Source organism: Balaenoptera borealis (assembly GCF_965194805.1).
Source record: "Balaenoptera borealis genome assembly, chromosome: 15".
Taxonomy (NCBI): Eukaryota; Metazoa; Chordata; class Mammalia; order Artiodactyla; family Balaenopteridae; genus Balaenoptera; species Balaenoptera borealis.
This window is the reverse complement of record NC_138871.1, coordinates 25078778-25104116: the sequence shown is the minus strand read 5'-3', so window position 1 is coordinate 25104116 and position 25339 is coordinate 25078778. Positions and strand designations below refer to the sequence as shown.

General features: G+C 37.1%; 1 long non-coding RNA gene across 1 annotated transcript in view; it reads right to left on the bottom strand.

Annotated features, from left to right (window-relative positions):
- Window positions 1-8711: 8711 nt before the first annotated feature.
- LOC309611963 overlaps window positions 8712-25339 on the bottom strand; it is a 326570-nt gene continuing 309942 nt past the window's right edge. The window contains exon 2 of the long non-coding RNA XR_014234862.1: window positions 8712-8808. This is a non-coding gene — a long non-coding RNA (uncharacterized lncRNA). The remainder of the gene's footprint in view (window positions 8809-25339) is intronic.

The window sequence follows — 25339 nt, the reverse complement described above, 5'->3', positions numbered from 1 at the left end:
TGTGGGGAGTTTCTTGCCTTTTGGGAGGTCTGAGGTCTTCTGCCAGTGTTCAGTGGGTGTTCTATAGGAGCAGTTCCACGTGTAGATGTATTTCTGATGGATATGTGGGGAGGAAGGTGATCTCCGCGTCTTACTGTTATGCCATGTTCTCCGACTCTTCTTTTGTATGTTTCTGATTTGTGGTTACCCTGGTTTTCAAGTATGTTAACCCATTACCATATCTACTTGCCTTAGACTGGTAGTCATGTAATCTCTTTTTTTTTTTAATTTTTAATTTATTATTTATTTATTATTTTTATTTTTGGCTGTGTTGGGTCTTCGTTTCTGTGTGAGGGCTTTCTCCAGTTGCGGTGAGTGGGGGCCAGTCTTCATCGCGGTGCATGGGCCTCTCACTATCGCGGCCTCTCTTGTTGCGGAGCAGAGGCTCCAGACGCGCAGGCTCAGTAGTTGTGGCTCACGGGCCTAGTTGCTCCACGGCATGTGGGATCTTCCCAGACCAGGGCTCGAACTCGTGTCCCCTGCATTGGCAGGCAGATTCTCAACCACTGCGCCACCAGGGAAGCCCAATGTAATCTCTTTTAGGTGTGTGATACATGAGGAACAAAATAAAAATCTTTGCTTTGAGGAACTTAAACTTTAGTGAACAAAGAAATAAATAAATTAGTAAATAAATCAACAAATACTATTTCTAATGATCATAACTCCTGTGGTGAAAATATAAAATGGAGGAGGGGATAAGGAGTGTTGGGTGGTGGCAGATTGCAAGGGAATACTGCATCTGAGTATCTGAGAAAAGCTTTGAGGAAGTGAGGGATCAAGCTCTACAGATATCCTATGGAAGTGTGATCTGAGTAGAGGGGGAAAGTGCAAAGCTCTGAGGTGGGAGGGTATCCAATATCTGATGTGTTCAAGGAATATTAAGGATTCTATTGTGCTTGGAGTGAGGTGAAGGCTGGGGAGGTGGTGGGGAAGAATATTTTGAGAAGAAGTCAGAGAAGAACAAAAATCAGATTGGATAGATTGGATAAGATAATGTCATTGGATTTGTAAGGACTTTGGTTTTTATTCTGAATGATATGGGAATCCACTGGGGGGTTTTGGGCATAAAAGAAACATGAAGTGTCATAGATTTAAAATAACCACTCTAGCAACTGTGTTGAAAATAGACTATAAGCCTTAATGAATTGTTTAACCAATAGAATGTGGCAGAAGTGATGTTATAGGATACTTAAGAACACACAGCTTCTGCATGAGTTTCTTGAGTATTTACTCTGGGCATCAGCCACCATGTGAGAAGATATGCTACTCTGAGACTACCATGTGATGAGGAAGTTAGAACTCTTTCTGGAAATAAAGATGTCTAACTGGTCCCTATTGTACCAGTCATCCTAGGCTAAGCACCAAACCTGTAACTAAACAAGCTTTATGTGTCTTCAACCTCAGACTCCCCAGCTGTGACTATCAACCCCCAGAATAATGAGAGATAATAATAAATTGGTATTGTAAGCCACTTAGTGTTGTGGAAATTTGTTATGAAACAATAGATAACAAAATAATTCATTGACATATAAATGAGCTTCAAATCTATGAGACTAGCTAGATGAGCTCATGAGGGAGTGAGAGGAGATAAAGAACAGAAGAGATCCAAGGATTGAATCCTAGAATGTTTAAGCATCTAGATACTTAGATGTTGGAGAGATTGTGAAGAAGAAACCCTCCACACCTCCCAAAAAAGACAATTATTTTCCCTCAGTGCTTTTAAGATTTTACTCCATTATCTTCTGAAATCTTTTTCTGGAAAAGAGAAATCTGCCATCAATTGATGTTTCTGTTAAGTAGTATGTCTTTTCTCTCTGGTAGCTTTTAAGATTTTCTATTTTTTTCCTTAATGTTCTAAATTATACTCTGTAGCTTAGTAGGAATTTATTTTTATTTATCTTAGTATTTGTAGTCCATGTTTACTCTGAGTACACATATTTGCAATTCTGGAAAAATCCCAACCATTAATTTGTCAAAAATTACTCCTCTACTCTTTCCCCTAGTCTCTGGGTTTCCTATTGGACATATGCAGACACCTCTCAATTTTCTCCTCCATGTCTCTTACTGTTCTGTACATATGTATGTATATGTATGTGTATACGTATGTATACATATGCACATATTTGTATATGTGGGTGTATAATTTTTTTCTGGATTCACTGTTGTGCTTGTGATGAATCCTCAGACTATTTTCTGATTGATTATTCTCTCTTCCACTGTGTCCTTTCTAGAATTTATCTCATTCTAGATTTCTTAAAAATTTTAATCATATTTTTAGTTTTAAAATTTTCTAGCTATCTCTTTTATATATACACTTGTCCTTTAAAAATTATGCTTGCAAAAAAAATTATCCTTGCTTTTGTATTATAATTTCCTATTCTTTTTTATGGCTATATTTTCTTCATTTATGTAATTGAAGGGCCTAACATGTTTACTTTAAAGTCCTTCAGACTGTTCTATAAAATTGATTTCACTTGGAATGTATTCATATTAAGTTTGTTAAATGTTTTTCTTAACATTAGATATCATCATATTTTTTTGAATTTTGTTTCCTCTTTGTCTTTTGGCCTCCCATGGCTCCTATAATCTGTAGTCCTAGGTGGAGTTTGTAGTATTTTTTAGCCTTCTTTCATGATTTGGAGGTCCTTCACCAAACCCTGTCTTAGGCAGTGGGTCTTACTCTGATTCTTTGACTAGCCTGGTGGATCATTTTTATTCCCCATTACTTCATAGGGACTGAATTCGTATTTGCTCCTGTTTGCTTCTTGATCCAGAGCTCAGCTCCCACTTTGTATTTCTTTTCCATGTCTGGTCCTTGAAGGTATTTATGTCTTATTTTTGAACAGTTTTTACTTACTTTGTTGTTTGTTTCCTTTTCAAATTTTTTCTATCACTGCTATTTATTTGGAGCATGAGGAACGTTTCAAAGTGTGAATTTATTTCTCTCTCTTCCCTGAGCTCTTGCTTTATATCCCTTTGTTGGAGTTTTAATGAAAACTTTGCTGTTTGAATTCTTTTAATTACCCCTATTCCCCACTTGGATTTTTGTAGATAAAGTCTCAAGTTGAGTCAAGAGTACAAAGTGTTCTAAAGCAGAGGACTGCTGAGTAAAATGGATTGGAGAACTTGATGGGGCCTCTTCTCCTCCTTCCAATCCTAGATATTGGGATATGATAACTATGACTTTCTACTGCCCATTCCAACCCCATACAACTTATAGGTCCTGAAGCTTAAAACAGCAGTCACTCCTCACTGGGGTGGTGGTGGTGGTGGTGGAGGGTCTTTGCCCTGGTGATCTTACTTCAAGAAGTAAGTGAGCCAAGATGTCAGGGGATGGGAAGTGTTTCACAGAAAACACACCTGTATGACAGGGTATCAGCTCACCCCAATTCTCCAAACATATCAGTCACTCTACCTTTCTATGGGAAGATCAAGTTCAGGGTTTACACAGGGCCTGCAAGTATTCGCACCCAGCCTGTCCATGCTCTGTAAAGACAGGAGGAGCTGAAACTATAGTATTCCCTTAATAGTTTTGATTCAATAATTCAATTTCTGGAAATCAATCCTAAGAAAATAATCAGAGATGTCATGAAGATTTATTTATAAATATGTTTACTTTACTTTTACCTGTAATAGTGAAAAATTGAGGGAACAAACCCATATGTCCAAAAACAAAACATAAAAACGCCCCCCCCAAAAAAACCCCCAAAACCTTTCTGTTCTAAATGGTCAATGTAGAGATAAGGAAAGCAATATGAGTTGTTGCATATAATCTTTAAACTTTGCTTGCAGACATTAAAAAAAAAAATCTCTAAAAGAAAAGCAGATTACATACAATCCTTTTATAGCAGGGTGGCAAATGTTTCATTAGGCAAAGTGCGTGTTGGCATAAAAATGAATGTAATTTATATTTGAACTTTTAGCTAATCAAATGACATATGTTTTATTGTCTTACAGTTATATTAATGAGGAATATTTAACTAAAACCTAATTGAATATTTCAGACAGCAATTATCTTGTAATAGAGATGCCAATTCTGACACAAGGAGGCAGGTGAGAAGAAAGGAGAACTTGTGTAATTATCCCTTGGGATGGGAAAGAAGAAACCACACCAAGCATTGCCACAGAGGGAGATTTGTGAAGATCTGCCCTAAATGCCACTGTTTCCTTTGTTGAGCTTTGCTTACATGTTCTTCATTAGGTAAACCATGTTCAAACTAAAGCTAATATTGCGGGTACTCATTAGTTCACAAATGCAATTCTATAGCCATCCTTTGAACTCAAGCCAGGAAGAGAAGAGTGAGCCTCATTCACTTTCATTAATTCAGACACAGATTATGTGTCATATAGTCTGGGAAAGTGTCCTTTTGCACATGATGTGGAAGACAGAAAAACATAAAACTCTTAAGATCAGATGACAGTTGGGCAGAATCCACCAGTTGAATTTAAATTCATTTTATTTTTGGAGACATTTATATATATACATACATATATATTCAAATATATATGAATTTAAATTTAAATATATTATTTAATAAATATAAATATAATGCATATTTCACTTAAAATGAGTAGATTATCATATGTAAATTTTGCCTCAGTAGATCAAGGGAAATACTATTCACTCAGTTTTAAGTGTACAATTTAATGACTTGGCAGTTGCATACATCAGTACAATCAAGATTTAGAGCATTCCCATCATTCCCCAAATTCCCTTTTGCCCCTCTGTAGTCAGTCTCTTCCCCAGGCCTCCAACCAGAGCAACCATTAATCTGTTTTGTCACTATATATTTTTTTAAATTTCTAGCATTTCATGTAAATGGAATAATACAGCATGTAATCTTTTGTGTTTGACTTTTCTCTTAGCATAATGTTTTTGAGATTCATCCATGGTGTTGCATATTTGTATAAGTTACAATACAATTGTTGTGAGACTACTTAGTTTTTCCATATTTATCTCCCACAAAGAATTCAGTATTTGTCATCTGAGGAGAGTTAATTATCTTTCAGACTTGTGTTTTTGGTATTTTTGTGGCAAAGAATTGGGAGAATGGAGAGTCAGAGACAGAAGAGAATGGAAAGTCAGAGACAGAATTATAGAAGGAGGAAAAGAGGAGAACACAGCTAGAGAAGCTGAGATGATCTACATCTGCAGATCTTAAAGAGGGACCTCTGAGCCATCAGGATCATCTGGGAACGTTCTAGAAATGCCAGAGACCACCCCCCAGGATCTGCCTTACCCAGAAGTAGACTGACACTAGCTCCAGGACCCCATGAGCCTCAGTGCTGCCCACCAACAGGCTGACACCAGATCCAGAAACTCCCCGCCTTGCAGCCAGAGACCCCAGGACCAGTTCTACCCGCCAGTAGGCCAGCAGTAGCTCTGAGACTTGGCCTCACCCTCCAGTGGGCATACACCAGCCCTGGGGCCACTGAGGGCCTGCAACCACCTGTGTCAGGACCAACACATTCACCAGGACCTCCTGGTCTCTGGTCTCATCCACCTGTGTGTTGACACCAGCTCTAGGACCCCCAGGGTCCTGCAGTCAGATACCCTGGTACCTGGCTCCACCTATCAGTGGGCCCATACTAGCCACAGGACCTGGCTTCACTCACTAGTGGGTGGGCATCACCCTCAGGACCACTGTGGCCCTGCAGCCAGCTGTATCAAGACATGGCCCACCTACCTGCAGGCTAGCACCACCCAGGAATGCCCTGGGTCCCAGTCCCACCCTAAAGCATGCCAACACCAACCCCAGGACAACCCCAGACTTGGCAGCCAGCCATGTTAGGAACTGACCCCACCCACCAGCAGGCTGCCACCAGCCCTGGTACCCTTTGGTCTATAGCCCTGCTAATCAGCAGGTTGACAGTTTCAAGACCCCTGGGACCTGGCTCTGCCCACCAGTGGGCTGACACTAGCCCCAGGACCTCCTGGGGCTCCATAGCCTGTCACCTCATGACCTGGCCCACTTATATGTAGGTGGGCACCAAGACTTGAACTCCCCTGGACATGCAGCTAGCTGAGCCAGAACCCAGCCCTCTCTGTACCAGACAGGGCCTGACAACCAAACAGGCCCAAGGCTAGCCAAGACTACAGTAGTCAGCCCACTACAACAGAAGGACCCATGCAGGACACATAAAGGGCAATTCTAAAACCCATAGCTCTGGTGACCAGAGGGGAGTGTGATACTGGGCCCCATAGGATGTTTCCTACATGAGGCCACTTCTCCAAGATCAAGAAATGTGACCAAACTACCAAATACATAGAAATAAAAACAGTGAATTAGGCAAAATGAGATGAGAGAGAAATATGTACCAAACAAAGAAACAAGATAAAACCCCAGAAGAACTAAATGAAGTGGAAATAAGGAATATACCTGATAAAGAGTTTGAGGTAATAATCATAAACGTGCTCAAAGAACTTGAGATGAACAGAGTGACAAATTAGAAGTTTTTAACAGGGAGAAAATATAAAGAAAAACCAAACAGAGCTGAAGAATACAATAACTGAAATAAAAATACACTAAAAGGAATCAACAGTAGATTAGATGGTATAGAGGAATGGATCAATGAGGTGAAAGACAAAGTAGTGGAAATCACTGAAGCTGAACAGAAAAAAAAAACAAAACAAAAACAAAACCCAAAACATAGTATTGCAAGTCTTAGCCAGAGCAATTAGGCAAGGAAAAAAAAAAAGGGGGGGGCATCCACGTTGAAAAGGAAGAAGTAAACTGTCACTATTTGCAGATGACATATATAGAAAACCCTAAAGACCCCATCAAAAAACTTAGAACTAATAAATGAATTCAATAATGTTGCAGGATATAAAATGAGTAAACAAAAATCTATTGTGTTTTCATATTCAAATAATAAACTATCAGAAAGAGAAATTAAGAAAACAAACCCATTTACAATTGCATCAAAAAGAATAAAATACCTAGGAATGAATTTAATCAAGGAGATGAAAGACCTGTACACTGGAAACTACAAGATGTTAAGGAAAGAAATGAAGAAGAAACAAATAAATGAAAAAATATTCTATGTTCATGGATTGGAAGAATTAATATTGTTAAAATGTCCATACTACCCAAGGCAATCTACAGATTCAATGCAATCCCTATCAAAATATAAATGACATTTTTCACAGAAATAGAATAAACAATCTTAAAATCTGTATGAAAACACAAAAGACCCCAAATAGCCAAAGCAATCTTGAGAAAGAAGAACAAAGCTAGAGGCATCATACTGCCTGATTTCAAACTCTTTGACAAAACTATACTAATTAAAACAGAATGGTATTGGCATCAAACCAGACACAGAGACCAATGGAACAGAACAGAGAACCCAGAAATAAACCCATACATATATGGTCAATAAATTTATGACAAAGGAGCCAAGAATATAAAATAGAGAAAGGACAGTCTCTTCAATAAATGGTGTTGGAAAAGCTGCCACATGCAAAAGAATGAAACTGGACCACTGTCTTACACCATACACAAAATTAACTCAAAATTGATTAAAGTCTTGAACATAAGTCCTGAAACCATAAAACTCTTAGAAGAAAACATAAGCCCTCAAAATATGTCTTGATGATGAGTTTTTAAATCCGACACCAAAACTAAAAGCAACACAAGCAAAAATAAACAAGTGGGGCTAAAATACACTAAAAAGCTCTACACAATGAAAAAAGCTGTCAACAAAATAAAAGGCAACCTATTGAATGGGAGAAAATATTTACAAATCATATATCTGATAAGGAGTTAATATCAAAAATGTATAAAGAATTCATACAACTGAATTAAAAAACTCCAAACGATTTGATTAAAAAGTGGGCAGAGGGCATATTTTTCCAAATAAGACATAAAGATGGCCAACAGACACATGAAAAGATGCTCAGCATCACTAATCATCAGAAAAATGCAAATCAAAACCACAATGACATATCACCTCACACTTATTAGAATGACTACCATCAAAAAGACATGTGGTGGGCGGGCGGCACAGGCTCCCGGGAGCGGCGGTGTGGAGAGTGACCTGTGCTCGCACACAGGCTTTTTGGTGGTGGCAGCAGCAGCCTTTGCGTCTCTGGGGTCCGCGCTAATAGCCGCAGCTCGCGCCCATCTCTGGAGCTCGTTTAGGTGGCTCTCTGAATTCCCTCTCCTTGCACACCAGGAAACAAAGAGGTGAAAAGCAATAAGGATGTTTAAGTGCTGGTCAGCTGTTTTGATTCTTGGATTCATTTTTCTGGAGTCAGAAGGAAGGCCAACCAAAGAAGCAGGATATGGCCTTAAATCTTATCAGCCTCTAATAAGATTGTGACACAAGATACAGTAGAAATACATCTACACGTGGAACTGCTCCTACAGAACACCCACTGAACGCTGGCAGAAGACGTCAGACCTCCCAAAAGACGCCCTCAGGCGACCTACATGCAGAGGCGGGTCCAAATCTAAAGCTGAACCCTGGGAGCTGTATGAACAAACAAGAGAAAGGGAAATCTCTCCCAGCAGCCTCAGAAGCAGCGGATTAAAGATCCACAAACAACTTGATGTGCCTGCATCTGTTGAATACCTGAATAGACAACGAATCATCCCAAATTCAGGAGGTGGACTTTGGGAGCAGGATATATTAATTTTTCCCCATTTCCTTTTTTTGTGAGTGTATATGTGTATGCTTCTGGGTGAGATTTTGTCTGTATAGCTTTGCTTTCACCATTAGTCCTAGGGTTAGGTCTGTCCATTTTTTTTTTTTTTTTTTTTTTTTTTACTTAAAAATTTTTTACTTAAAAATCAGAGGCAAAGAATATACAAATAAATTTTCACTGCAAAGTAAAAAAAAAAAACAAAAAAAACCCAGTTCAAAGTCACTTACCCTGTGACACTTCCCAGATATCAGTCTGCCTTCAGGTAGAGGGCATCACTACCTACACCAGTGCTACCTATACCCTTTGTATATCTATCAACCTTTGCATTTATCATTCTGCACTGTGGTGCCTGTTCATAGATCTGTCTTCTTACTTAACTGGGAGCAGATCATATATATTGAGGGGCTAGATCATATATATCCATTTTTATTTATTTATTCCCAGCATCTGGCAGAGTGCCTGACACTCAGTAAGTGCATGCTCAATTATAAATAAACAAAACTAATAAGCAATTAAAAAAAAATTTTTTTTCCTATTAAATGTTTTCTTAATAATTTTTTCCTTATTTTCTATTTTTAAAAATTAAAAAATTTTTAATAAGTTTTTTCATATATTTACTTTTAAAAATTAAAAGAAATTTTTCTTAATAAATTTTTTTCCTAATAATGTTTTTCTTATTTTTTATTATAAAAAAATTAATAAATTTATTTTTAAGAATTAAAACAATTTTTTTCTTAATAAATTTATTCTTAATAATTTTTTCTTATTTTTTATTATAATACCGTTATTTTATTTTATTTTATCCTCTTTCGTTCTTTCTTTCTATTTTTTCTCCCTTTGATTCTGAGCCGTGTGGATGAAAGGCTCTTCGTGCTCCAGCCAGGCATCAGGGCTGTGCCTCTGAGGTGGGAGAGCCAACTTCAGGACACTGGTCCACAAGAGACCTCCCAGCTCCACGTAATACCAAATGGCAAAAATCTCTCAGAGATCTCCATCTCAACATCAAGATCCAGCTCCACTCAACGACCAGCAAGCTACAGTGCTGGACACCCTATGACAAAAAACTAGCAAGACAGGAACACAGCCCCATCCATTAGCAGAGAGGCTGCCTAAAATCATAATAAGGCCACAGACACCCCAAAACACACCACCAGATGTGGACGTGCCCACCAGAAAGACAAGATCCAACCTCATCCACCAGAACACAGGCACTAGTCCCCTCCACCAGGAAGCCTACACAACCCACTGAACCAACCTTAGCCACAGGGGACAGATCCAAAAACAACAGGAACTATGAACCTGCAGCCTGTGAAAAGGAGACCCCAAACACAGTAAGATAAGCAAAATGAGAAGACAAAAAACACACAGCAGGTGAAGGAGCAGGGTCAAAACACACCAGACCTAACAAATAAAGAGGAAATAGGCAGTCTACCTGAAAAAGAATTCAGAATAATGATAGTAAAGATGATCCAAAATCTTGGAAATAGAATAGACAAAATGCAAGAAACATTTAACAAGGACGTCGAAGAACCAAAGAGGAACCAGGCAATGATGAAAAACACAATAAATGAAATTTAAAATACTCTAGACAGAATCAATAGCAGAATAACTGAGGCACAAGAACGGATAAGTGACCTGGAAGATAAAATAGTGGAAATAACTACTGCAGAGCAGAATAAAGAAAAAAGAATGAAAAGAACTGAGGACAGTCTCAGAGACCTCTGGGACAACATTAAACGCACCAACATTCAAATTATAGGGGTCCCAGAAGAAGAAGAGAAAAAGAAAGAGACTGAGAAAATATTTGAAGAGATTATAGTTGAAAACTTCCCTAATATGGGAAAGGAAATAGTTAATCAAGTCCTGGAAGCACAGAGAGTCCCATACAGGATAAATCCAAGGAGAAACACGCCAAGACACATATTAATCAAACTATCAAAAATTAAATATAAAGAAAACATATTAAAAGCAGCAAGGGAAAAACAACAAATAACACACAAGGGAATCCCCATAAGGATAACAGTTGATCTTTCAGCAGAAACTCTGCAAGCCAGAAGGGAGTGGCAGGATATACTTAAAGTCATGAAGGAGAAAAACCTACAACCAAGGTTACTCTACCCAGCAAGGATCTCATTCACATTTGATGGAGAAATTAAAACCTTTACAGACAAGCAAAAGCTGAGAGTTCAGTACCACCAAACCAGCTTTACAACAAATGCTAAAGGAACTTCTCTAGGCAAGAAACACAAGAGAAGGAAAACACCTACAATAACAAACACAAAATATTTAAGAAAATGGGAATAGGAACATACATATCAATAATTACCTTAAATGTAAATGGATGAAATGCTCCCACCAAAAGACACAGACTGGCTGAATGCATACAAAAACAAGACCCATATATATGCTGTCTACAAGAGACCCACTTCAGACCTAGAGACACATGCAGACTGAAAGTGAGGGGATGGAAAAAGATAGTCCATGCAAATGGAAATCAAAAGAAAGCTGGGGTAGCAATTCTCATATCAGACAAAATAGACTTTAAAATAAAGACTATTACAAGAGAGAAAGAAGGACACTATATAATGATCAAGGGATCGATCCAAGAGGAAGGTATAACAATTGTAAATATTTATGCACCCAACATAGGAGCACCTCAATACATAAGGCAAATACTAACAGCCATAAAAGGGGAAATCGACAGTAACACAATCATAGTAGGGGACTTTAACACCTCACTTTCACCAATGGACAGATCATCCAAAATGAAAATAAATAAGGAAACACAAGCTTTAAATGATACATTAAACAAGGTGGACTTAATTGATATTTAAAGGACATTCCACCCCAAAACAACAGAATATATATTTTTCTCAAGTGCTCATGGAACATTCTCCAGGATAGATCATATCTTGGGTCACAGATCAAGCCTTGGTAAATTTAAGAAAATTGAAATCATATCAAGTATCTTTTCCGACCACAACGCTATGAGACTATATATCAATTACAGGAAAAGACGTGTAAAAAATACAAACACATGGAGGCTACACAATACACTACTTAATAACGAAGTGGTCACTGAAGAAATAAAAGGGGAAATCAAAAAATACCTAGAAACAAATGACAATGGAGACACAATGACCCAAAACCTTTGGGATGCAGCAAAAGCAGTTCTAAGAGGGAAGTTTATAGCAATACAAGCCTACATCAAGAAACAGGAAACATCTTGAATAAACAACCTAACCTTGCACCTAAAGCAATTAGAGAAAGAAGGACAGAAAAACCCCAAAGCTAGCAGAAGGAAAGAAATCGTAAAGATCAGATCAGAAATAAATGAAAAAGAAATGAAGGAAACAATAACAAAGGTCAACAGAACTAAAAGCTGGTTCTTTGAGAAGATAAACAAAATTGATAAACCATTAGCCAGACTCATCAAGAGAAAAAGGGAGAAGACTCAAATCAATAGAATTAGAAATGAAAAAGGAGAAGTAACCAGCGACACTGCAGAAATACAAATGATCATGAGCGATTACTACAAGCAAATCTATGCCAATAAAATGGACAACCTGGAAGAAATAGACAGATTCTTAGACATGCACAACCTGCCAAGAGTGAACCAGGAAGAAATAGAAACTATGAATAGACCAATCACAAGCACTGAAGTGGAGACTGTGATTAAAAATCTTCCAACAAACAAAAGCCCAGGACCAGATGGCTTCACAGGCGAATTCTATCAAACATTTAGAGAAGAGCTAACTCCTATCCTTCTCAAACTCTTCCAAAATATTGCAGAGAGAGGAACACTCCCCAACTCATTCTATGAGGCTACCATCACCCTGATACCAAAACCAGACAAAGATGTCACAAAGAAAGAAAACTACAGGCCAATATCACTGATGAACATAGATGCAAAAATCCTCAACAAAATACTAGCAAACAGAATCCAACAGCACATTAAAAGGATTATACACCATGATCAAGTGGGGTTTATTCCAGGAATGCAAGGATACTTCAATATACGCAAATCAATCAACGTGATACATCATATTAATAAATTGAAGGAGAAAAACCATATGATCATCTCAATAGATGCAGAGAAAGCTTTTGACAAAATTCAACACCCATTTATGATAAAAGCCCTGCAGAAAGTAGGCATAGAGGGAACTTTCTTCAACATAATAAAGGCCATATATGACAAACCCACAGCCAACATTGTCCTCAATGGTGAAAAACTGAAACCATTTCCACTAAGATCAGGAACAAGACAAGGTTGCCCACTCTCACCACTATTATTCAACATAGTTTTGGAACTTTTAGCCACAGCAATCAGAGAAGAAAAAGAAATAAAAGTAATCCAAATCGGAAAAGAAGAAGTAAAGCTAACACTCTTTGCGGATGACATGATAGTATACATAGATAATCCTAAAGATGCTACCAGAAAACTACTAGAGCTAATCAATGAATTTGGTAAAGTAGCAGGATACAAAATTTATACACAGAAATATCTGGCATTCTTATACATAAATGATGAAAAATCCGAAAGTGAAATTAAGAAAACACTCCCATTTACCACTTCAACAAAAAGAATAAAACATCTAGGAATAAACCTACCTAAGGAGACAAAAGACCTGTATGCAGAAAATTATAAGACACTGATGAAAGAAATTAAAGATGATACAAATAGATGGAGAGATATACCATGTTCTTGGATTGGAAGAATCAACACTGTGAAAATGACTCTACTACCCAAAGCAATCTACAGATTCAATGCAATCCCTATCAAACTACCACTGGCATTTTTCACAGAACTAGAACAAAAAATTTCACAATTTGTATGGAAACACAAAAGACCCCGAATGGCCAAAGCATCTTGAGAACGAAAAATGGAGCTGGAAGAATCAGGCTCCCTGACTTCAGACTATATTACAGAGCTACAGTAATCAAGACAGTTTGGTATTGGCCCAAAAACAGAAATATAGATCAATGGAACAGGATAGAAAGCCCAGAGATAAACCCATGCACATATGGTCACCTTATCTTTGATGAAGGAGGCAAGAATATACAGTGGAGAAAAGACAGCCTCTTCAATAAGTGGTGATGGGAAAATTGGACAGGTACATGTAAAAGTATGAAATTAGTACTCTCCCTGACACCATACACAAAATTAAACTCAAAATGGATTAAAGACCTAAGTGTAAGGCCAGACACTATCAAACTCTTAGAGGAAAACATAGGCAGAACACTCTATGACATACATCACAGCAAGATCCTTTTTGATCCAACTCCTAGAGAAATGGAAATAGAAACACAAATAAACAAATGGGACCTAATGAACCTTAAAAGCTTTTGCACAGCAAAGGAAACCATAAACAAGACCAAAAGACAACCCTCAGAATGGGAGAAAATATTTGCAAACGAAGCAACTGACAAAGGATTAATATCCAAGATTTACAAGCAGCTCATGCAGCTCAATACCAAAAAACGAACAACCCAATCCAAAAATGGGCAGAAGACCTAAATAGACATTTCTCCAAAGAAGATATACAGACGGCCAACAGACACATGAAAGAATGCTCAACATCATTAATCATTAGAGAAATGCAAATCAAACTACAATGAGGTATCATCTCACACCAGTCAGAATGGCCATCATCAAAAAATCTAGAAACAATAAATGCTGGAGAGGGTGTGGAGAAAAGGGAACACTCTTGCACTGTTGGTGGGAATGTAAATTGATAAAGCCACTATGGAGAACAGTATGGAGGTTCCTTGAGAAACTAAAAATAGAACTACCATACGACCCAGCAATCCCTCTCCTGGGCATATACCCTGAGAAAACCATAATTCAAAAAGAGTCATGTACCAAAATGTTCATTGCAGCTCTATTTCCAATAGCCAGGACATGGAAGCAACCTAATTGTCCATCATCGGATGAATGGATAAAGAAGATGTGGCACATATATACAATGGAATATTACTCAGCCATAAAAAGAAATGAAATGGAGGTATTTGTAATGAGGTGGATGGAGTTAGAGTCTGTCATACAGAGTGAAGTAAGTCAGAAAGAGAAAAACAAATACAGTATGCTAACACATATATATGGAATCTAAGGAAAAAAAAAAAAGGTCTTGAAGAACCTAGTGGCAAGATGAGAATAAAGACACAGACCTACTAGAGAATGGACTTGAGGATATGGGGAGGGGAAGGGGTGAGATGTGACAGGGTGAGAGAGTGTCATGGACATATATACACTACCAAATGTAAAATAGATAGCTAGTGGGAAGCAGCCACATAGCACAGGGAGATCAGCTCAGTGCTTTGTGACCACCTAGAGGGGTGGGATAGGGAGGGTGGGAGTGAGGGAGACGCTAGAGGGAAGAGATATGGGAACATATGTATAACTGATTCACTTTGTTATAAAGCAGAAACTAACACACATTGTAAAGCAATTATACTTCAATAAAGATGTTTAAAAAAAAAAAGGCATGTGGTAACAAATGCTGAGGAGGATGTGGAGAAAAGGGAGCACTTGTGCACTGTTGGTGGGGATGTAAATTGGTGCAGCCTCTATAAAAAACAATATGGAAGTTTCTGAAAAAATTACAAATGGTGCTACTCTATGATCTAGCACTTCCACTTCTGGGTATACAAAACACAAACTCAAAAAGATATATGCATAGGGGAAATATATCCCCTATGTTTACTACAGAACTATTTACCATAGCCAAGACATGGAAACAACTTGGTTATCAATAAATAAATAAATAAATAAATGGTTGTATTATATACACAATGGAATATTATTCATCCATTTGCCATTTATGACAACATAGATGTAACTTGAGGGCATTATGCTAAGGGAAATAAGTGAGGCAGTGAAAGATAAACATCATATGATTTCTCTTGAATGTGTAAATCTAAAAAAAAAACAAATCCAAAGCAAAAAATAAGCTCATAGATACAGAGAATAGATTGGTGGTTGCCAGAACTGGGGGTGGGGTGGGGGTGGGGAAAGGAGTGAAGGGGTTCAAAACGTAAAGAAGTGGAAAATATTTTGACATTACAAAGTTGGATGAAAGGGAGGTGGATTATTATATAAGACATTCTTTCTGTGATTTTATATCATTGTAATTTCTAATAAGAAAAAATAGGGCTTCCCTGGTGGCACAGTGTTTAAGAATCCACCTGCCAATGCAAGAGACACGGGTTTGAGCCCTGGTCTGGGAAGATCCCACATGCCATGGAGCAACTAAGCCTGTGCGCCACAGCTACTGAAGCCCACACACCACAACTACTGAAGCCTGTGTGCCCTAGAGCCTGTGCTCTGCAACAAGAGAAACCACCGCAATGAGAAGCCCACACACCACAATGAAGAGTAGCCCCACCCGCCACAACTAGAGAAAGCCCGCACACAGCAATGAAGCCCCAGTGCAGCCAGAAGTAAACACATAAATAAATAAATAAATAAATAAATAAATAAATAAATAAATAAATAAATAAAAGAAAGTATACTACATGCATACAACACACTGTCATGTAAGAACCAGGATAATGACTAGTATAAGTTCAAGGCTAAGATTCTCACTTATCCCTTATAAATTTGCTACAGGAGTTGGGCTTGACCCTTAGTGTACACAAAAGAGCTCTGACAGGTAAGGAGGATTAATAATATACCCATCAACTAGAACATCCTTTGGACAATGCTTGCTGGAGTAAAGGTTTACATAGAGATTACATCCTTGAAAAGTACAGAGAAGTCACTCAAGTCTAGATTCGTAACTTCATGAACAACTCCTTCTCAAACTTCCTCTGAGGTAAAATTAATAAGAAACATCTCAGATATAATCAAAAGATTAGTTCAATCCATGAAAAAAAGGAAGAGAGTAGTGAAACTTTTGTGTGAGTAGCTTAAGAATGTTTTACATGAACCATGGTTTCATAACATTGGGCAGATGCTTTGTGGAGAGGTGTAGAATAAAGGGTAAGCAAGGCACATTGTGTGAACATTCAGTTGCTTACTAAGACAGTAGTTGGAGTATTTAGTAGGTTGGGATGACAGTTTGCAGAATGAGAAACTGATGTTACATTGATTTTATTTTAGTCATCGATTAAAAAACCCCATCGTATAATCTTGGTACCCTTGTCAAATATCAGTTGGCTGTATATGTGTAAGTTTATTTCAAGATTACTTTTAATGATAATTGGGAAAAGGATAGTCTCTTCAACAAATGGTGCTGGGAAAACTGGATATTTACACATAAAAGAATAAAATTAGACCCTTATACCATACACCAAAATCAACTCAAAATATATTAAACACAAATAATACCCCAAACTGTAAAATTTCTAGAAGAAAAACAGGGGGAAGTCTTCATGATATTAGTTTTAGTAATGATTTCTTGAATATGACACCAAAAGCACAAGAAACAAAGGCAAAAATAGACAAGAGAGGCTACATCAAACTAAAAAGCTTCTGCACAGCAAAAGAATCAATCAAAAGTGAAAAGGAAACCTATGGAATGGAAGAAAATATTTGTGTGTGGAGATATATATATATATATATATATATATATATATATATATATATATATATACACACACACTCACATACACATATACACAAATACACATATCACCATGCATATGAAAAGATGCTTAACTTCCTCGATCATCAGGGAAATGCAAATCAAACCATAATGAGATATCACTGCACACTTGTCAGGGTGGCTATTATTAAAAGAATGAAAGAAAACAAGTGTTGATGGGAATGTGGAGAAACTAGAACCATTGTGCACGGTTGATGGGAATGTAGAAAGGTGCAGCCCTTATGGAAACAGTATGGAGGGTTCTCAAAAAATTAAAAATAGAACTACTGTATGGCCCAGTAATCTCACTTCTGGATATTTATCCAAAAGAATTAAAATCAAAATCTTGAGGAGATAGGTGCACTCCTGTGTTCATTTGCAGCATTGTACACAGTAGCCAAGATCTGGAAGCCACATAAATGTCCCTCATCCAATGAATGGATAAAGAAAATGTGTTATGTGTATACAAGGAATATTCAGCCTTTAGAAAAAAAGAAATCCTGCCGCTATATGTGAGAATAAGCCTTGAAGCCGTTATGCTAAGTGAAATGTCAGTCACAGAATGACAAATAACACTGTAAGATTACACTTAGATGAGATATCAAAATAGTCAAACTCCTAGAAACAGAGAGTAGAATGGTGATTGACAGGGGCTGAGGGGAGGGGAAAACATGGAGTTGATCTACTGGCATAGAGTTGCAGTTTTGAAAGATGAAAAATTTCTGGAGATATGCTGTACAACATTGTGCCTATAGTTAAACAATATGATATTGTGCGCTTAAAAAATTTGTTAAAAGAGTAGATCTCATATTAAGTGTTCTTACCACAATAACAAAATAAAACCCAACAAACAAAGGAAGAACAATGAAACCAAAAGAGAATGAAAGCTCAGCTAACATGTGTTGTAGACCTCTCAAAGATCATTGGGGAAACCTGTGTCAGCCACACAAGCAAGTTTATTTATGTTCTTTCAGACAGGGAAGAGAGCTGCTAAGAACAAAGTCTCAGTGGTATTTTGAAAAGAGAATTCGCCAACGGTTTTTATCAGCCTAGGATGGGAATTAGGTTTAGAGTTTGAATGATTTGAGTAATGATTCAGGATTAGGTGGAGCAGCAGGTTAAGGTCACTTTTAATTGTTACAGGAGCACAGAACAAGATTTTCAAGCAGTTTGTTTACTAAAACTTTTAATGTTTCACCTATTTTCTCCCAGAGCAATTTGTGGCAAAGGGAGTTAGGTCTTGCTTTTTTATAGTCTTGGTAAATTTCCATTTTTAGTTTTCTAAGTTCAGCTCCCATTTCTCAGCCTATTTCTCAAAAGAAACAATGACAACAGACTAGTTTAGATTTTTGTATCTTTAAAAAAACACATTTGCATAATCATCTGTAGAATGATAAGTGTATGTTAAATCAATTTCATACTGTGCTTTGACAAGTTTTCATTTGGGATTATCAATGACCTCTATTCTTCTTTATTTGCCTCTTTTTTATATGAATGTTACATAATTCAGAAATTTCTTGAATTTGGCCACCTTTTTCATGGGGTTTCTGATTTTAGAGTTTTTAATTACCTTGTCTACCTTTGTATTTTTAAGTTAAAAAATAATTTGACTCTTTTAATTTGTTTACTTATTTAATTTTATTTTTTTCATTAAAAATTTTTTGTTGAAATATTTACAATGTTGTGTTAGTTTCAGGTATACAGCAAAGTGATTCAGTTATATCTATCTATCATCTATCTATCTACCTATCTACCTATCATCTATCACATACCTCTATTCATTTTTAGATTCTTTTCCATTATAGGTTACTACAAGTTATTGAGTATAGTTCCCTGTGCTATACAGTAGTTCCTTATTGGTTATTTACTCCATAAATAGCTGTGTGTATATTTTAATCCCAAACTCCTAATTTATCCCTCCTCTTCCTTATTCCCTTTGATAACCATAAGTTTGTTTTCCGTGTCTGTGAGTCTATTTCTGTTTTGTAAATAAGTTCATTTGTATCATATTTTTAAACTCCAGTATAAGCAATATCATATGATTTTTGTCTTTCTCTGTCTGACTTATTTCACTTAGTATGATAATCTCTCGGTCCATCCATGTTGCTGCAAATGGCATTATATCGTTTTTTTGTCTTTTTTTTTTTTTAGGCTGAGTAATATTCCATTGTATACATGTACTACATCTTCTTTATCCAATCCTTTGTTGATGGACACTTAGGTTGCTTCCATGTCTTGGCTATTGTAAATAGTGCTGCCATGAACATTGGGGTGCATGTATCATTTCCAATTATAGTTTTCTCTGAATATATGCTCAAGAGTGGAATTGCTGGCTCATACGGTAACTCTACTTTTAGATTTTTAAGGAACATCCATACTGTTCTCCACAGTGGCTGTGTCAATTTACATTCCCACCAGCAGTGTAGGAGGGTTCCTTTTGCTGCACACCCTCTCCAGCATTTATTATTTGTAGACATTTTGATGATGGCCATTCTGACCAGTATGAGATGATACCTCATTATAAGTTTTGATTTGCATTTCTCTAATAATTAGTGATGTTGGTCATCTTTTCATGTGCCTTTTGGCCATCTCTCTGTCTTCTTTGGAGAAATGTCTATTTAGATCTTCTGGCCATTTTTTGATTGGGTTGTCTGGTTTTTTGATATTGAGCTGTATGAGCTGTTTGTATATTTTGGAAATTAATCCCTTGTTGGTAGCATCATTTGCAAGTATTTTCTCCCATTCTGTAGTTTGTCTTTTCGTTTTGTTTATGGTTTCCTTTGCAGTGGAAAAGTTTTTAAGTTTCATTAGGTCTCATTAGTTTATTTTTGTTTTTATTTCTATTACTCTAGGAGATGAATCCAAAAAGATATTGCTGCAATTTATGTCAGAGTGTATTGCCTGTATTGTCCTCTAGGAGCTTTATAGTATTCAGTCTTACATTTAGATCTTTAATCCATTTTGAGTTTATTTTTGTGTATGGTGTCAGGGAGTCATCTAATTTCATTCTTTTACATATAGCTGTCCATTTTTCCCAGGATCAGTTATTGAGGAGACTGTCTTTTCTCCCCTACATAGTATTGCCTCCTTTTTCATAGATTAACTGACCATAGGTACGTGGGTTTATTTCTGGGCTTTCTATCCTTTTCCATTGATCTTTGTGTCTGTTTTTGTGCTGTGTACCATACTGTTTTGATTACTGTAGCATTGTAGTATAGTCTGAAGTCAGGGAACCTGATTCTTCCAGCTCTGCTTTTCTTTCTCAAGATTGTTTTTGCTATTTGGGGTCTTTTGTGTCACCATACAAATCTTAAGATTTTTTGTTCTAGTTCTGTAAAAAAATGTCATTGGTGATTTGATATGGCTTGCATTGAATCTGTAGTTTGCCTTGAGTAGTAGAGTCATTTTTACAATATTGATTCTTCCAATCCAAGAACGTGGTATATCTTCCCATCTGTTTATGTCATCTGATTTCTTGCATCAGCATCTTATAATTTTTGGAGTACAGGTTTTTGCCGCCTTAGATAGGTTTATTCCTAGGTATATTATTGTTTTTGATGCAATCATAAATGGGATTGTTTCCTTAATTTCTCTTTCTGATCTTTTGTTGTTAGTATATAAGAATGCAAGAGATTTCTGTGTATTAATTTTGTATCCTGCAACTTTACTGAATTCATTGATGAGCTCTAGTAGTTCTGGTAGCATCTTTAGGGTTTTCTACATGTAGTATCTTGTCATCTGCAAACAGTGACAGTTTAACTTCTTCTTTTCCAGTTTCGATTCCTTTTATTTCTTCTACTTCTCTGATTGCCATGGATAGGACTTCCAAAACAATGTTGAATAAAAGTGGTGAGAGTGGACATCCTTGTCTTGTTCCTGATCTTAGAGGAAAAGTTTTCAGCTTTTCACCATTGAGTATGATGTTAACTGTAGGTTTGTCATATATGGCCTTTATTATGTTGAGGTAAGTTCCCTCTATGCTCACTTTCTGGAGAGTTTTTATCATAAATGGATGTTGAATTTTGTCAAAAGCGTTTTCTTCATCTATTGAGATGATCATATCGTTTTTAGTCTTCAATTTGTTGATGTGGTGTATCACACTGATTGATTTGCAGATACTGAAAAATCCTTGTATCCCTGGGATAAATCCCACTTGATTATGGCACATGATCCTTTTAATGTATTGTTGGATTTGGATTGCTAGTATTTTGTTGAGGATTTTTGTGTCTATGTTCACCAGTTATATTGGACTGTAATTTTCTTCTTTTTTTTGGTATCTTTGTCTGGTTTTGATATCAGGGTGATGATGGCCTCATAGAATGAGTTTGGGAGTTTTCCTTCCTCTGTAATTTTTTGGAAGAGTTTGAGAAGGATAAGTGTTAACTCTTCTCTAAATGTTTGATAGAATTCGCCTGTGAAGCCATCTGGTCCTGGAGTTTTGTTTGTTGGGAGTTTTTAAATCACAGTTTCAATTTCAGCACTTGCAATTGGTCTGTTCATATTTTCTATTTCTTCCTGGTTCAGTCTTGGGAGATTGTACCTTTCTAAGAATTTTTCCATTTTTTCTAGCATATAGTTCATTTTATTGGCATATAGTTGCATATAGTAGTCTCTTATGGTCCTTTGCATTTCTGCGATTTCAGTTGTAACTTCTCCCTTTTCATTTCTAACTTAATTGATTTGAGCCCTTTCCCTTTTTTTCTTGATGAGTCTGGCTAAAGTTCATGAATTTTGTTTATCTTCTCAAAGAACCAGCTTTTAGTTTCATTGACCTTTGCTATCATTTTATTTCTCTCTATTTCATTTATTTCTCCTCTGACCTTGTGATTTCTCTTCTTCTACTAACTTGGGTTTTGTTTGTTCTTCTTTCTCTAGTTACTTTAGGTGCAAAGTTAGGTTGTTTATTTCAGATTTTTCTTGTTTCCTGAGGTAAGATTGTATTGCTATAAACTTCCCTCTAAGAACTGCTTTTGCTGCATCCCATAGGTTTTGGGTAGTGGTGCTTTCATTTTCATCTGTCTCCAGGTATTTTTTGATTTCATCTTTGCTTTCTTCAGTGATCCATTGATTGTTTAGTAGCATAATTTTTAGCCTCCACATGTTTATGTTCTTTACAGTTTTTTTCTTGTAGTTGATTTTTAGTCTCATAGTGTTGTGGTCAGAAAAAGTGTTTGATATGATTTCAATTTTCTTAAATTTACTGAGGCTCGCTTTATGTTCTAGCATGTAATCAATCTTAGAGAATGTTCCACGTGCACTTGAGAAGAATGTACATTGTGCTGCTTTTGGATGGAAGGCTCTATACATATCAATTAAGTCCATCTGGTCTAATGTGTCATTTAAGGCCTGTGTTTCCTTATTGATTTTCTGTCTGGATGATCTGTCCAATGATGAAAGTGGGGTGTTAAAGTCCCTCACTATTACTGTGTTACTGTTGATTTCTCCTTTTATGGCTGTTAGTATTTTCCTTTATTATTGAGGTTCTCCTATGTTGGGTGTGTAGATATTTACAATTGTTATATCTTCTTCTTGGATTGATCACTTGATCATTTTGTAGTATCCTTCCTTGTCTCTTGTAACAGTCTTTATTTTAAAGTCTATTTAGTCTCAGAACTTCCCTGGTGGTCCAGTGGTTAAGACCTCGCCTTCCAATGCAGGGTGTGTGTGTTTGATCCCTGGTCAGGGGAGTTAAGATCCCACATGCTTCGTGGCCAAAAATTCAAGACATAAAAAAACAGAAACAATATCATAACAAATTCAATAAAGACTTCAAAAAATGGTCCACATCAAAAAGAAATTAAAATCTATTTAGTCTGATATGAGTATTGCTACTCCATCTTTCTTTTGATTTCCATTTGCATGGAATATCTTTCTCAATCCCTTCACTTTCAGTCTGTTTGTGTCCCTAGATCTGAAGTGGGTCACTTGTAGACAGCATATACATGGGTCTTGTTTTGGTATTCATTCAGCCTCTCTATGTCTTTTGGTTGGAGCATTTAATTCATTTATGTTTAAGGTAATTATTGATATGTATGTTCTTTTTACCATTTTTTAAATTGTTTTGGATTTGTTTTGGTAGGTGTTTTTCTTCCCTTGCTCTTTTGTTCTCTTCTCTTGTGATTTGATGACTAACTTTAGTGTTGTGTTTGGATTCCTTTTTCTTTTTTTGTTTGTATATCTATTGTAGATTTTCAGTTTGTAGTTGCCATGTGATTTTGATATAGCAGTCTATAGATAAACAAGATTGTTTTAAGTTGCTGCTCTTTTAATTTCAAGTGCATTTCTAATATCCTGTATTTCTTCTCTCTTCTCAAAATTGCTGATGTTGATATCATATTTGTGTGTGGATGATTTCCTACATTTACTGTATATTTGTCTTTACCAGTGAGCTTTTCCATTCATAATTTTCTTGTTTCTAGTTGTGGCCTTTTCTTTTCCACCTAGAGAAATTCCTTTAGCATTTGTTGCAAAGCTGGTTTGGTGTTGCTGAATTCTCTTAGCTTTTGCTTGTCTGTAAAGGTTTTGATTTCTCTGTCAAATGTGAATGAGAGCCTTGCTTGGTAGAGTGTTCTTGTCTGCAGGTTCTTCCCTTTCATCCCTTTAAATATATCATGCCACTCCCTTCTGGCCTGCAGAGTTTCTGCTGAAAAAACTTCTGATAACCTTATGAGAATTCCCTTGTATGTTATTTGTTGCTTTTAATATTTTTTTCTGTGTATTTAATTTTTGTTAGTTTGATTAATAAGTATCTTGGCATGTTCCTCCTTGTGTTTATCCTGTATGGGACTCTCTGCACTTCCTGAACTTGGGTGAATATATCCTTTCTCATGTTAGGAAAGGTTTTGACTATAATTTCGTCAAATATTTTCTCAGGCCCTTTCTCATTTTCTACTTCTGGGACCCCTATAATTCGAATGTTAGTGCATTTAATGTTGTCCCAGAGACTCTGAGACTGTCCTCATTTCTTTTCATTCTTTTTTCTTTCTTCTGTTCCATGGTAGTGATTTCCACCATTCTCTCTTCCAGATCACTTATCCATTCTTCTGCTTCAGTTATTCTCCTATTGCTTCCTTCTAGTGTATTTTTCATTTCAGTTATTGTATTGTTTATCTCTGTTTGTTCTTTAGTTCTTCTCAGTCTTTGTTAAGTATTTCTTATATCTTCTCGATCTGTGCCTCCATTCTTTTCCCAAGATCTTGAATCATCTTTACTATCATTACTCTGAATTCATTTTCAGGTTGATTGCATATCTCTGCTTCACTTAGTTGTTCTTCTGGGGTTTTATCTTGTTCCTTCATCTGAGACATATTCCTTTGCTGTCTCATTTTGTCTAACATTCTGTGATTGCTGTTTCCCTTCCACGGCCTCCAAGGTTATAGTTCTTGCTTCTGCTGTCTACCACCTGGTGGATGAGGCTGTCTAAGAGGCTTATGCAGGCTTCCTGGTGGGAGGGACTTGTTCCCAGCCACTGATGTGTGGAGCTGGGTCTTGTCCCTCTGATGGACAGGGCTGTGTCAAAGGGTGTGTTTGGTGGGCAGCCGTGTGCTCAGGAAGACTTTAAGCAGTCTGTTTGCTCAGGGGAGGAGCTGTATTCCTGCCCTGTTGGTTGTTTGGCCTGAGGCCTCCCAGCACTGGAGCCTACAGGCTGTTGGATTGAGCCCAGGCCTTCGTGAGAAAATGGCCACCTCCAGGAGAACTCATGCTAATGAGCACTCCTCAGAACTACTGCTGCCAGTGTCTTTGTCCCCACAGTGAGCCACAGCCGAACCCCCTCTCGGCAGGAGACCCTCCAATATTAGCAGGTAGGTCTGGCCCAGTCTCTTATGAGGTCAGTGTTTCTTTCCATGGGTCCTAGTGTGCACAATACCTTGTGCACACCCTCCAAGAGAGGAGTTTCTTTTTCCCACAGTCTTGTGGAATTCCTATGAACAAACCCCAATGGCTTTCAAAGCCAGATTCTCTGGGGACTCCTCCCATTGCCAGACCCTCAGGCTGGGGAGCCTGATATGAGCTCAGAACTTTCACTCCTGTAGGAGATCTTCTATGGTATAATTATTTTCCAGTTTGT